This window comes from Manis javanica, chromosome 9, assembly GCF_040802235.1.
Source record: "Manis javanica isolate MJ-LG chromosome 9, MJ_LKY, whole genome shotgun sequence".
Lineage (NCBI taxonomy): Eukaryota > Metazoa > Chordata > Mammalia > Pholidota > Manidae > Manis > Manis javanica.
The window spans coordinates 87587072-87601280 of NC_133164.1; the positions used below are offsets into that span (position 1 = coordinate 87587072).

At 35.2% G+C, this 14209-nt stretch overlaps 1 protein-coding gene across 8 annotated transcripts in view; it reads left to right on the plus strand.

Moving 5' to 3' along the window:
- The window catches only part of GREB1L (GREB1 like retinoic acid receptor coactivator), a 246383-nt gene that overhangs the window by 158990 nt on the left and 73184 nt on the right, over positions 1 to 14209 (plus strand). The gene's annotated exons all lie outside the window — the stretch shown is intronic.

Sequence of the window (14209 nt, forward strand, 5' to 3'; positions counted from 1 at the left end):
AGAATTTGTGAGATGCCACTACAGCAGTATTTAGAAGGAAATGTATGTTAGAAAAAAGAAAGATCTCGAATCAATGAACTCAGCTTCCATCTTAAGAAGCTAGGAACAAGAAGAGAAAATTAAACCCAAAGCAAACATAAGAAAGGAAATAACAAAGATCAAAGTGGCAATCAGTGAAATAGTAAAAAGAAAAATAATAGAAAAAAATATTTTAAGAAATTACTTATTTGAGAAAATCAATAAAATTGATAGACCTCCAGTCAGACTATAGGAAAAAAGGAAAGAAGGTACAAATTACCAATATTGAGAATGAGAGAGGTGACATCATCATAGATTTGAATGATACTAAAAATAATAAGAGAATTCCAGGAGCAATTTTATAACAATGAATTTGAAAACATAGATGATCAAATTCCGTGAAAAACACAAATTACAAAAGTTTACATAAGAAGAAATAGATAACCTGAACATCCCCATATCTATTAATTACATTGAAATTGTGGTTAAAATCTTTCTTCAAGAGTGTAGCACAGAGAAGACCAGTAGGGACTCTGTGGCATCTTAATACACTGACGAACAGTGACTGCAGTGGGGTATGGAGGGGACTCGATGATAACGGTGAATGTAGTAACCACATTGTGTTTCTTGTGAAGCCTTCATAGGAGTGTTTATCAATGATACCTTAATAAAAAAATAAGTAAAAAAAATAAAGTTACCATGTTCATTGTTAAAAAAAAATCTTCAAAAAAACTCTAAGCAGATGGCTTCACAGGTAGATGCCGCCAAACATTTAAGGAAAAAATAATACCAATTCTACACAAACTCTTCCAAATAATTGAAGCAAATTGACTACTTCTGATGTCATTCTAGCCAGCACTACCTTGGTATCAAAATCAGAGACATTTTAAGAAAAGTTCAAGATTTCTCATGTAATAAATATTTAATTTCTTAATAAAATCTTAGCATATTGAATCCAATAATATATTAAAAGGTTAATATATCATGACCAAGTGGGGCTTATCCCAGTGGTTGATTTAACATTTGACAATCAATCAATGTAATTTTTACCATGTTAACAAACTAAAAAAGTAAAATCATATAATTTTTCTCAGAAAATGCAGAAAGAAGTGTTGGCAGAATCCAATATATTTCCTGATAAAAACTCTTAACAAACTAGGAGAAGAAGGAAACTTCCTTAATCTGATAATGGGCATCTACAAAAAACCTATGACTACCATACTTAGTGATAAAAGGCTGAATGTTTCTCCCTAAGATCAGAACATGACAGGCATGTCTGTTCTTACCACTTCTATTCAGTTTGTACTATAGGTTCTAGCCAGTGCAGTCAGGCAAGAAAAAGAAATAAAATATTTCCAGATTGGAAAGGAAAAAGTAAAACTGTGTTTATTCATAGACAACAGATTATCTATGCAGAAAATACAATAAAATATTTTTAAAAAGCTAATAGAACTTACAAATGAGTTTATCAACATTGCAAGATACAAGATCAATATGCAAACATCAATTATATTTATATATGACAGCAATGAACTATCAAAAATTAAATTTTTAAAAATATGAGGGCCACTTATAGTAGCTTAAAAATATGAGCTATTTAGAATTAAATGTGACAAAAGAACTGTACCCAGAAGAACAGGAAAGCAATGCTTAGAGAAAGTAAAGAAGACCTGAATAAACTTCAGTTCTATCTCTTGTTCATGGGTTAAAAGATTAATGTTAAGATGTCAGTTCTCTCCAAATTGACCTGTACATTCAACACAATCCAAACCAAAATCCAAGAGGCTTTAGTTTTTTGGTAGAAGTTGACAAATAATTCTAAAATTCATATGGAAACGCAAATGACTTAAAATAGCCAAAACAAATATGAAAAAGAAGAAAGAAGTTGGAGGGCAAACAATACCTAACTTCAAGAATTACTATAAAGCTACTATAATCAAAACAGCATGGTACTAATGTAAAGATATACAAATAGGTCAATGGAACAGAATAGAAAGTCTAGAAATAAACTCACACATGTACATGTACCTTTAACAAAGGCACAAAGGCAATGCAGTGAAGAAAGGATAACCTTTCAACAAGTGGTACAAGAACAATTGGATATCTATATGCGAAAACATGAATTCCAATCCATTTCTCACACTACATGCAAAAATAACTCAATGGCCCATAGACCTACATGTCAAACTGAAAAATCATAAAACCTCTGCAAGAAAATCCAGGAACATGTATTTGTGACTTAGGTAAGATAAAGATTTCTTTGATCCAGCACCAAAAGCACAATCCATAAAAGAACAAACAGATAAATTGGGCTTTGTTAAAATAAAAAATTTCCCCTCCTCTGAAGACTTAAGAGGATGAAAATCCTTGAAAAGCATATATGGGAATTGTATCCAGAAAAAAGACCTTTAATAACTCAACAATAAGAAAAGAAACAACCAGTTACTTATTTTGGTATCATTAATCTACAATTACATGAGCAACATTATGGTTACTAGACTCCCCCCATCATCAAGTCCCCCCGCCACATACCCCATTACAGTCACTGTCCATCAGCGTAGTAAGATGCTATAGAATCCATCATGATTTTTCCTTTCTCATTTCTGATTCTGTTGATGTGTGTAGATTCTCTTTTTCTCTTAATAAGTCTGGCTAGGGGTTTATCTATTTTGTTCATTTTCTCAAAGAACCAGCTCTTGGTTTCATTGATTTTTTTCTCTATTGTTTTATTCTTCTCAATTTTATTTATTTCTTCTCTGATCTTTATTATGTCCCTCCTTCTGCTGACTTTGGGTCTCATTTGTTCTTTTTCCAGTTTCAATAATTTTGACTTTATACTATTCATTTGGGTTTGTTCTTCCTTCTTTAAATAGGCCTGGATTGTTATATACATTCCTCTTAGAACTGCCTTCTCTGTGTCCCGCAACAGTTGGGGCTTCGTGCTGTTGTTGTCATTTTTCTCCATATATTGCTTGATCTCTGTTTTAATTTGGTCATTGATCCATTGATTATTTAGGAGCATGTTGTTAAGCCTCCAAGTATTTGTGAGCCTTTTTGTTTTCTTTGTACAATGTATTTATAGTTTTATACCATTGTGATCTGAGAAGTTGGTTGGTACAATTTCAATCTTTTTGAATTTACTGAGGCTCTGGCCTAGTATGTGGTGTATTCTGGAGAATGTTCCATGTGGACTTGAGAAGAATCCATATCCTGCTGCTTTTGGGTGTAGAGTCCTGTAGATATCTGTTAGGTCCATCTCTTCTAGTGTGTTGTGCAGTGCCACTGTGTCCTTACTTACTTTCTGTCCTTTGGAGTGAGTGGTGTGTTGAAGTCTCCTAAAATGAATGCATTGCATTCTATTTCCTCCTTTAATTCTGTTAGTATTTGTTTCACATCTGTCAGTGCTCTTGTGTTGGGTGCATATATATTTATAATGGTTATATCCTCTTGTTGGACTGACCCCCTTTATCATTATGTAATGTCCTTCTTTATCTCTTGTTACTTTCTTTGTTTTGAAGTGTATTTTGTCTGATACTAGTACTGCAACACCTGCTTTTTTTCTCCCTATTGTTTGTGTGAAATATCTTTTTCCATCCCTTCACTTTTAGTCCGTGTATGTCTTTGGGTCTGAGGTGAGTCTCTTGTAAGCAGCATATAGATGAGTCTTGCTTTTTTATCCATTCTATTACTCTGTGTCTTTTGATTGGTGCATTCAGTCCATTTACATTTAGGGTGATTATCGATAGATATGTACTTATTGCCATTGCAGGCTTTGGATTTGTGGTTACCAAAGGTTCAAGGGTAGCTGCTTTACTATCTAACTATCTAATTTAACTCTCTTATTAAGCTATCAAAAGTCTGATGATTCTTTATTTCTCTCCCTTCTTATTCTTCCTCCTCCATTCTTTATATGTTAGGTGTTTTATTCTATACTCTTTTGTGTTTCCTTTGACTGCTTTTGTGGATAGTTGATTTTATTTTTTTGCCTTTACTTAGTATTTGCTTGGTCTCCTTTCTTTGTTGTGATTTTATTTTCTCTGGTGACATCTATTTAGCCTTAGGAGTGCTTCTATCTAGAGCAGTCCTTTTAAAATATCCTGTAGAAGTGGTTTGTGGGAAGCAAATTCCCACAGCTTTTGGTTGTCTGGAATTGTTTAATCCCTCCTTCAAATTTAATGATAATCGTGCTGGATACAGTATTCTTGGTTCAAGGCCCTTCTCTTTCATTGCATTAAATATATCACGCCATTCTCTTCTGGCCTGTAAGGTTTTGTGTTGAGAAGTCTGACAATAGCCTGATAGGTTTTCCTTTGTAGGTGATCTTTTTTCTCTCTCTGGCTGCACTTAATACTCTATCCTTGTCTTTGATCTTTGCCATTTTAATTATTATATGTCTTGGTGTTGTCTTCCTTGGGTCCCTTGTGTTGGGAGATCTGTGGGCTTTCATGGTGTGAGAGACTATTTCCTTCCCCAGCTTCAGGAAGTTCTCAGCAATTATTTCTTCAAAGATACTTTCTATCCCTTTTTCTCTCTCTTCTTCTTCTGCTACCCCTATAATGCAAATATTGTTCCGTTTCGATTGGTCACACAGTTCTCTTAATATTCTTTCATTCCTAGGGAACCTTTTATCTCTCTCTGCCGCAGCTTCTCTGTATTCCTGTTCTCTGATTTCTATTCCATTAACAGTATCTTGCACCTTATCCAGTCTGCTCTTAAGTCACCCTGTCGATTGTTTTATTTCTGTTGTTTCCCTTCAGACTTCATCCCTTAGCTCTTGCATATTTCTCTGCAGGTCCATCAGCATGGTTATGACTTTTACTTTGAATTCTTTTTCAGGCAGATTGATTATATCTGTCTCACCAGGCCCTCTCTGTGGGATTTTCTGAGTGATTTTTGACTGGACCAGATTCTTCTGCCTTTTCATAGTGATAGAAATGGTCACAAGCAGGTGGCACATGTGTCAGCTGGGAGAACAACATCACTTCCTGCTTGCTGGTCACCTTGCCCTTCTCTGCTGCCTGTGTTGGTTACCTGCAGACAGGACACAGTCTCTAGGATAATCTCCTGAGCTGCCGTGGGCAAGGAAGCCCTCGAGATAGCCTAGAGACCTGCTGGGGGTCGCAGGTGTGCCGGGTGTGTTCTCCTGTGAGAAAGGTGCCCCTACATGCCTTCCAGACCTTGCTCTGGCTTCTGCTGCCTGTGCCAGTTACCAGCACACCGGGAGCAGTCTCCGGGATAATCTCCTGAGCTGCCATGGGCAGGGTGGCCCTCCAGATAGCCTAGAGCCCTCTGGGGGGTGGCAGACATGCCAGGTATGTTCTTCTGTGAGAACGGGCCTCCTTTGTGCCTTCCGGACCTTGCTCCAGCTTCCTCTGTCTGTACTAGGCAGCTGCGTACCAGCGGCAGCCTCTCGGTCTGCCCTCTTTAGCTGCATGCTGGGAGAAGACTGTGTGGTTGCTGTGGGCGGAGCTGTTCTCCTGCTGCTCCGCTGCTCTTGGCGGCTCAGCCAGTTTGCTTGCAGTGCTGTCTGTGGGGAATGACTGGCAGGCTGCTTATTGCTGTGAGGGGCTTCAGGGTTGCGTTACTCCCCAGGGGTTTAGGGCACCTGAAGTTCCTTAAGATTCCCAGCCTCCTGGGCTTAGTGTGCCAAGACGATTTTGTCCAACTGTTAAAACCTTGTCCCTTTAAGACTTTTAAAAAGCACCTGCTTTTCTTTTGTCCCAGTGGAGCTGGCTGTGGGGACCTGCTCGCAGTCTCCAACGAATTTTACTTTTCCGTTTCTCTAATATACAGTACACCATACAATGTGTGTCTGTGCTCCCAGTGCATATTACTAGGGCTGGTTATTTAGTAGTCCTGTGCTTCTACTCCCTCACCACTCTGATTCTTTTCTTCCTGCCAGTGAGCTGGGGTAGGGGTAGTGCTCAGGTTCCACCAGATCACGGCTTTGTATCTTACCCTTTTTGTGAGATACTGAGTTCTTGCATATGTAGATGTAGCCTGGCTGTTGTACTGTATCTTCTGGTCTCTCTTTTAGAAGTAGTTGTATTTGTTGTATTTTCAAAAATATATATGGTTTTGGGAAGAGATTTCCGCTGCCCTACTCACAACACCATTTTGAGCCCCTACCAAGAAACAACCAGTTTTTTAAATGGACATAAGATATATGGCTGTCAATTATGCACAGGAAAAGATGCTTATCACCATTAGTCATTAGGGAAATGCAAATTAAGACAACAATGAGCTATCACTACACACTTAACTAGAGTGGCTAAAATTAAAGGACTGATTATATCAAGTGTTGATGAGGATACAGAGGAATTGGAACTCTAAAACATTGATGAGACTATAAAATATTAAAATCACTTTGGGAAATAGTTTGACAGTTTCTTAAGAGTTAAACATACACCTGCTATATAGTCCAGCCATTCCATCCTAGATATTTACCCAAAAGAAAAGAAATATATGTCCATACAAATACTTGTGTGTGAATGTTCACAGCAGCTTTATTTCTAATAGCCAAAAACTGGAAACAACCCAAATGTCCATCTGGGCAAATGTTTATTGTTAATACATCCATACAACATAATATGACTCATCAACCAATAATGAGCTATTGATACTCATAACAATATGGATGAGTCTCAAAATGATTATGGTGAGTGAAAAAAGGCAGACAAAAGAAAAAGTAATACTGCATTATTCTAATTATATAAAACTTTAGAAAATTCAAAGAAGTGATGAAAGCAAAGCAGTAATTGTTTGGGGATGAGGGTACAAGGGAGACACAAGGGAGGGATAACAAGGGAGCACAAGGAAATTTGGGGTGATAAATATGTTCACTGTTCTGACTGTGGTGATGATTTCATATGTATATAAATATGTCTAAACTTATAAAATTGTATGCCTTAAGTATGCAGTTTATTGTAACTCATACCTCAATAAAGCTGCTTTAAAAATCATAAAAACAAGTTAGGAAGATAACTGATTTAACACTAATTTTAGAGGGAATTATGTTTTATTTATCATGTTTTGATGAAATGCTAGTTCAGTTGAGTCAAAAGTAAAACATGACTGACTTAAATAACTAATGCAACTTCAGAGTTCATTAATAGAAATATGCTATCTTATTAGAAGGATATTACTCCCATTACAGTCTGAATGTGAAAACAGGTCCAGAGTACTCTACTTGGAAAGAAGCAAATTATGCAGTCTACATTTTACTTATGTGTCAAGGACAAGAAGAGATCATAAAGATTTAAGCTCTCAATCATCTGGAAAACCCTTAACAAGATTTAGCAAAACAAGTATTTATTGAATATCTGTTGTGTTTTAGGCATCCTACTAAGCATTGTTAAGTGTTAGTGTGAGGTAGGTCTTAGTATCTATTTTACAAATCATGAAACAGGATCTCAGAAAAGGTTTGTATTTGGCAAAAAAAAAATAATAGCTAGTAAGTGGCAAACTCAGAATTCAAACTCTTTCTGGTTCCTACTTAAATAGTTCCCCTTTTTTAGAAAGTTTTTTTCCCCCAGGGATTTTGGGCCAACAGAGTTATTGAGCCATGGTATAAAGAATTATCCTCAAAGAGATTGTTTTGGCTTTTTTTTTTTTCATTTCATTTCTCTAGCTACATGTGACAGACATTATGCCAGGACCTGGAAATGCCCTTAAGGAGCTCATGACCTAGTGGGAGAAGCAAGAAGTTATAAACTACTACAACATAGAGAGCAGAGCTGTGACTTGCTCACAGAACTTTCCAAGTTTGGGAATCCTCCAGTGCTTTCAAGTTCCTCCTTTAAACGGATGTGAAATCTCTAATAGAGAGAATCAGGCCTTGGTGAGATAAAGATGCTGGGCAGTCAGTTACTTACTCACTATCAAAGCACCAGGTTCTGCACAAAAGCCCACAGTTCAAATTTATGTCTAAGCAAGGTCACAGGCTATTATATTTTCGGTATTTGGGGCTGCTTTCAAATAAATCAAAACCACTAATGTTAAATGCTAAATATGCCAATGCCACCGTACATGGTAAACTCAAGAATAGAAGCACATACTAGGTGGTAAAGATTAGAGAATAACATATAGGATTTACATTATGGAATGTTCACTCTGACCTTATCTAATGCTCATCTGTGTTTTCTGATTTTTCTGTAAGTGGTATGTTGCATAATTTATATGTTAATGAAATGAAATAGGACAAACAATATAAATGAAATAAGTTTTCAAAAAAAAAGAAAGGAAACCATAGAGTTCGATTCGATGGTCTTGAGATAACTAGCAGAGCTGAAGAGCACTGATACTTTAGTAGTCAGGAAATCATACACACAGACAGTTCTTGTCTTGTTCACCATTTTTCCTATAGATCCTAGCAGGGTTCTTGACACATGGTAAATGCTCATTAAATAATTGTTGAATAAATGAATGCAGTAAGGGGATTCAGTATGATAGGGACTGAAAAGTGTGTCCTGGATTTGGGAATTAGATCACTGATAACTTTGAAAAAGCAATTTCAAAGGAGTGGAGTCACCCTTTTAAATCACTATGTGGAATCTAATAGTGAAGTAAATGCTCACTTTGCACATTTAAGAAATATTTCTGATGACAGTTGTCAGTCTACATGTGACTATTTTCTTATTTTTTTAATTCACTTATTCCACTGTATTGAAACATTAACATTTAAAAAAATATACATGTGCATGTGGTATATGTATGTATAATACATTCATATAAATATATAAAGTGAAAAGTCTCTCCTATCTACCTCATTTCCACAGGCCCCTGCCAAAGAGTTAACCACTGTAATTAGTTTCTCATGTTTGTCTCTAGATTTTCTTTATATCTATTCAAGCAAGCACAAATACAGATTCTTATCTTTACACCCTTGTTAGTCAAAGGCAGCATTTTGTACATACTTTTCTCTACCTCACTTTTTCATATTGCTATTAAGAGGTCTTTATGAATCAATAGGAAGCATCCTCATTAATTACTGTTGCATAATATTAGACTATGTGGATGTGTCATAATTTATTTACCTTATCCCCTATTGATGGATAATATATTGTTTCCAAACAATGCAACAGTGAATAACCTCAACATACATAATTTATCATATATATGTAATAGCCAGGAATTGTGGTCAAACATATACTCATTTGCAGTTCTCATAGATGTTGTCATATTACTCTCCATAGAGGTTCTACCAGTGCATGCGTGTCAATGTGTATTTCCACAGAAGCTCACTAACAAAGTTTATTATTGAACTTTTGGTTTTTTGTCAGTCTAGTGGGTGAAAAATATCATGAGAGTGTGTGTGTTGTTGTTTTTTTTGATATCGTTAATATACAATTGCATGAGCAATATTGTGGTTGCTAGATTCCCCCCATTATCAAGTCCCACCACATACCCCATTACAGTCACTGTCCATCAGTGTAGTAAAATGGTATAGAATCACTACTCATCTTCTCTGTGCTATACTGCCTTCCCTGTGCCCCTCCACACCTTACCTGTGCTAATCGTAATGCCCCTTTTTCCCCTTATCCCTCCCTTCCCACCCACCCTCCCCAGGAGTGTGGTTTTAATTTGCATTTACCTTATCATTGACATTGATACCTTTTCATTTGTTTAAAAACTATTTGCATTTTCCTTCTACAAACTCTAAATTTACATCCTTCACCCTTTAGCTAAAGGGTAAAGATGCTTGAGTTGCTTGTCATAGTTTGGGTTCTGCTGGAATTAGAGCCTAAAGGAAGGACTTGGATGCAAGTACTTTATCTGGGAAGAAATCATGCATCAGGAGTAGGACAAGTGTATTTGCGATGTAGTTGCTATAAACCAGGTCCTGTCAGAAGCATGCAAAATGCCTCCTAGAATTATCCTTCCAAAGAATGGAAGACTGGAATGTTTATTCTTATGCCCCCATTAGTCAGAGCTGCCCCAGAAATGTTATACTCCCTCAGACTTCTGGACCGCACAGGTCTTCACAAAACTGTCCATCATAACTCCTAATGAAATCAAAGGTGGGCCAAAGGGATGTGATATGGTGCAACAAAGTACCTGCAACTGTAGTCTTTTTTTTCTTACTTAATTCTGTTGCCAGGAGCACATAGTGTAATTGTAAGTTATAAATAATTTCCCTGTTTTATAATTTTGCTTATAATGTTTTTTAAAGTAAAAACTTTATTGAAATGCAATTCACATACTATATAATTCACCCATTAAAAATGTACAATTAATAATGTTTAGTATATTCACACAGTTGTGCAGCCATCACCACAATAAATTTCAGAACATTTTCATGACTTCAAGAGAAATCCTGTACCTATTCTCAGTCATTCCACATTTCACCCCTCCCCACCTTCAAGGCCTGGGAACTGCAAACTACTTCCTATTTTTATAGATTTGTGTATTCTGGACATTTCATATAAATGGAATCATACAATGTATGGACTTTTGCAAGTGGCTTCTTCGGCATAATGTTTTCAAGGTTTCATACATGTCCATGGCATGTATCAGCACTTCATTCCTTTTAATTGCTGAATGATATCCCATTTTATGAATATACCTCATTTTATTCATTTATCAGTTAATGAACATTTGGATTGTTTCCAGTTTGGAGCTATGACAAATAATGCTGCTATGAACACTTGTGTACAGATTTTTGTATGGACATATGTTTTCATTTCTCTCTCATTTCATACCTAGGAGTGGAATTACCAGGTCACATGGTAACTCAGTGTATATACATTTTAGAAACTGTTTTCCAAAGTAGCTGTACCATTTTACATTCCTATTAGCAATATGTAAGGATTCCAATTTTTCCATATCCTCATAAACACTTATTATTGTCCATCCTTTTTATTTTAGCCATACTAGTAGGTATGAAGTAGTATTTCATTTTGGTTTTGATTTCTGTTTCTCCAATGGCTAATAATGTTGAGCACTTTGTGTTCATTGGCCATTTGTATATCTCCTTTACAGAAAAGTCTATACAAGTCTTTTGCCCATTTTTTTAGTTGGGTTATTTGTCTGTCTATTAATGAGTTGTGCAAGTTTTTTATGTATTATGGATACAAGTTCTTTATGAGAGATGTATGAGTTGCAAATATTTCTCCCACTCTATGAATTGTTTTTTCAGTCTCTTGGTGGTATCCTTGATAATACAAAAGTTTTTATTTTGATAAAATAAAGTCCAATTCATGTGTTTTTTTCTTCGGTAGTTTGTGCTTTTGGTGTCACATCTAAGAAATGATTATCTAATCTAAGGCCATGATGATTTACTCCTTTGTTTCTTTCTATGAGTGTTATAATTTTAGCTTTTGCATTTAGATCTGTAGTACATTTTTGGTTAATTTTTGTATATGGTGTGAGGAAGAGGTCCAACTTTACTCTTTTGTATATAGATATCCAGTTGTCCCATAACCATTTGTTGAGAAGACTATTTTTTTACCCATTGAATTTTCTTGGCACTCTTGTCAAAATGTAATTGCCCGTAAAATGAAAAGGGCTTATTTCTGCACTCTTGATGCTACTCCATTGACCTTTATGTCTGTCCTTATGCCAGTGCCACATTGTGTGATAATTGTAGCTTTGTATGAAGTTCTGAAATAGTAAAGCGTAACTCCTCCAATTTTGTTTTTCTTTTTCAAGATTGTCTTGGATATTCTGGATCCCTTGCATTTCCATATGAATCTTAGGATTAGTTTGTCCATTTCTGCAAAGGAGCCATCTGGAATTTTCATGGAGCTTGCACTAAAATTTTAGAACAATTTGGGGAGTATTGCCATCTTAACAGTGTTAAGTCTTCTGATACATGAGTATGAGATATCTTTCCATTTAAGTACATGAGTATGAGGTATCTTTCCATTTAAGTCTTTTGAAATTTCTTTTAATGATGTCTTGTAGTTTGCATAGTGTAAGTTTTGCACTTCTCCCATTAAATTTATTCCTAAGTTTTTACTCTTTTCTATGCTATTATAAATAGAAGTTTTTCTTAATTTCATTTTTGTATTTTTCATTGCAAAGGGCATAGAAATATGATAGATTTTTGTATGTTGATCTTATATCCTGAAACTTTGGTAAAATCATTCTTAGCCCTAGTAGTTTTGTAGTGTATTCCTTAGTATTTTCTATTTGTCCATTTCATCTGAGTCATCTACTTTGATGTCTGTATGAGTTTGCTAGGGCTGCTATAACAAAACATCACAAACTGAGTGGGTTACAGAATGGAAATACATTTTCTCACAGTTCTGGAGGCTACAAGTTCCAAGACTGAGGAGGAGCAGGGTTCGTTTTTCTTGAGGTCCCATTCTTTGGCTTGCATATAGCCACCTTCTTGCTATATTTTCATATGGCCTTTCCTCTATGTGTGCACGATCCCTGGTCTCCCTTCCCCTTTTAATAAGTTTAACAGTCACATTAGATGAAGGAACCAACCTTATGACCTCACTTAACCTTAATCACCACTTTAAAGAACCTACCTCCAAATACTGTCACATTCTAAGGTCCCAGAGATTCGGAATTTAACATACAAGTTTTGGTGGGGGAACATGGTTCAGTCCATAGCAATGGCATAAATTGTTTATAGTATTCCTTTGTAATTCTTTTTATTTCTATAAGATTACTGGTGATGCCCTTTTGTTCATTTTTTAATTTGAGTATTTCGCATCTTTTCTCTTTTCCTTAGTCTAGCTAAAAGTTTGTCAAATTTGTTAATCTACTAAAAGAACAAACTTTTGGTTTTGTTTATTTGTACTGTTGTTTCTCTATTCTCTATTTGTTTCTTTCCTTTCTGCTTTAGTTTTTATTTTCTTTCTTCTGCTTACCTTGGATTTAGTTTGCTCTTCTTTTTCTAGTTTTTAAGGTGGAGGTTAGGTTATTTACTTGAGATTTTTCTTCTTTTTTAATACAGGTATGTATAGCCATAAATTTCCCTCTAAGAACTTCCTTAATGGCATCTCATAATATATCATGTTTTCATTTTTATTTATCGTAAAGTGATGTCTAATTTCCCTTGTGATTTTCTTTTTGCTCCATTGGTAATTTACAAATGTGTTAATTTCCACATATTCATGAATTCCTCAAATTTTCTTGTTACTGATTGCTTATTTGATTGCATCGAGGTCAGAGAGTGTATTTTGTGGGTTTTTATTTCTTTGAACTTTACTGAGGCTTATTTTATCACCTAACATATTGTCTCTCCTGGAGAATTCTCCCTGTATACTTGAAAATAGTATGTATTCTGCTTTTGTTGTGGGAATGTTCTATTGATATCAATTAGGTCTAGTTGGTTGATAGTATTGTTCAAGTCTTCTATTTCCTTGTTCATTGTCTCCCTAGTTGTTCTATCTGTTATGAAAAGTGGAATATTGAAGTCTCCCAACTATTATTATTGAATTGCCTATTTCTACCATTAGTCCTGTTAGTTTTTGCTTCATGAATTTGGAGCCTTATTGTTAGATGCATATATGCTTATAATTATTATGTCTTCCTACTGGATTGACCCTTTTATTATTATAAAATGCCCTTCTTTTTCTCTAGTAATAATTTTTGTCTTAAAGTCTATTTTTTTATGATATTAGTTTGGCCATTCTAGCTCTCTTTTGTCTATTGTTTGTATGATTATAGTATTTTGCCATACTGAAAACATTTTTAATGTGGCTTAATATCTCTATCTTTTTCTAATGGTTTCTGCATTTTGAACAGAATGTTTGGCTTTTTCCATTTCAAGGTGATAACTAATATTTCCATGTTTTCTCCTATTATTTCGTTATCTTCAATTTTTAAGTTTATATCTTTGGTCCATTTGACTTTGCTTGGTACTTGGTATAAGATGTGGATCCAATTTAATTTTTTCCTTATATACCCAACTGCATTAAAACAGTTTATTGACCGGTTCTTCTTCATTGCTCCTTTGAGCTGCTACTTTTATCTCATACTAAATTTTCTTGTGTATTTATACATACTTCTTACTGTCTTTTTTGTTCTGTCATTCTGTTTGTCTATTAATGCACCAAGACCACAGTATTTCATTGACTGAGGTTGTGTAAGTCATTATATCATCATACTAGCTTTCCCACATTTCTCTTATCTTTCAGAATGTTTCTAACTGTTCTTGTGTGTTTATTTTTTTCATATCAACATTATATCAGTTTGCCTACTTAACACATTCTAATAATTCTAATAGTAATTC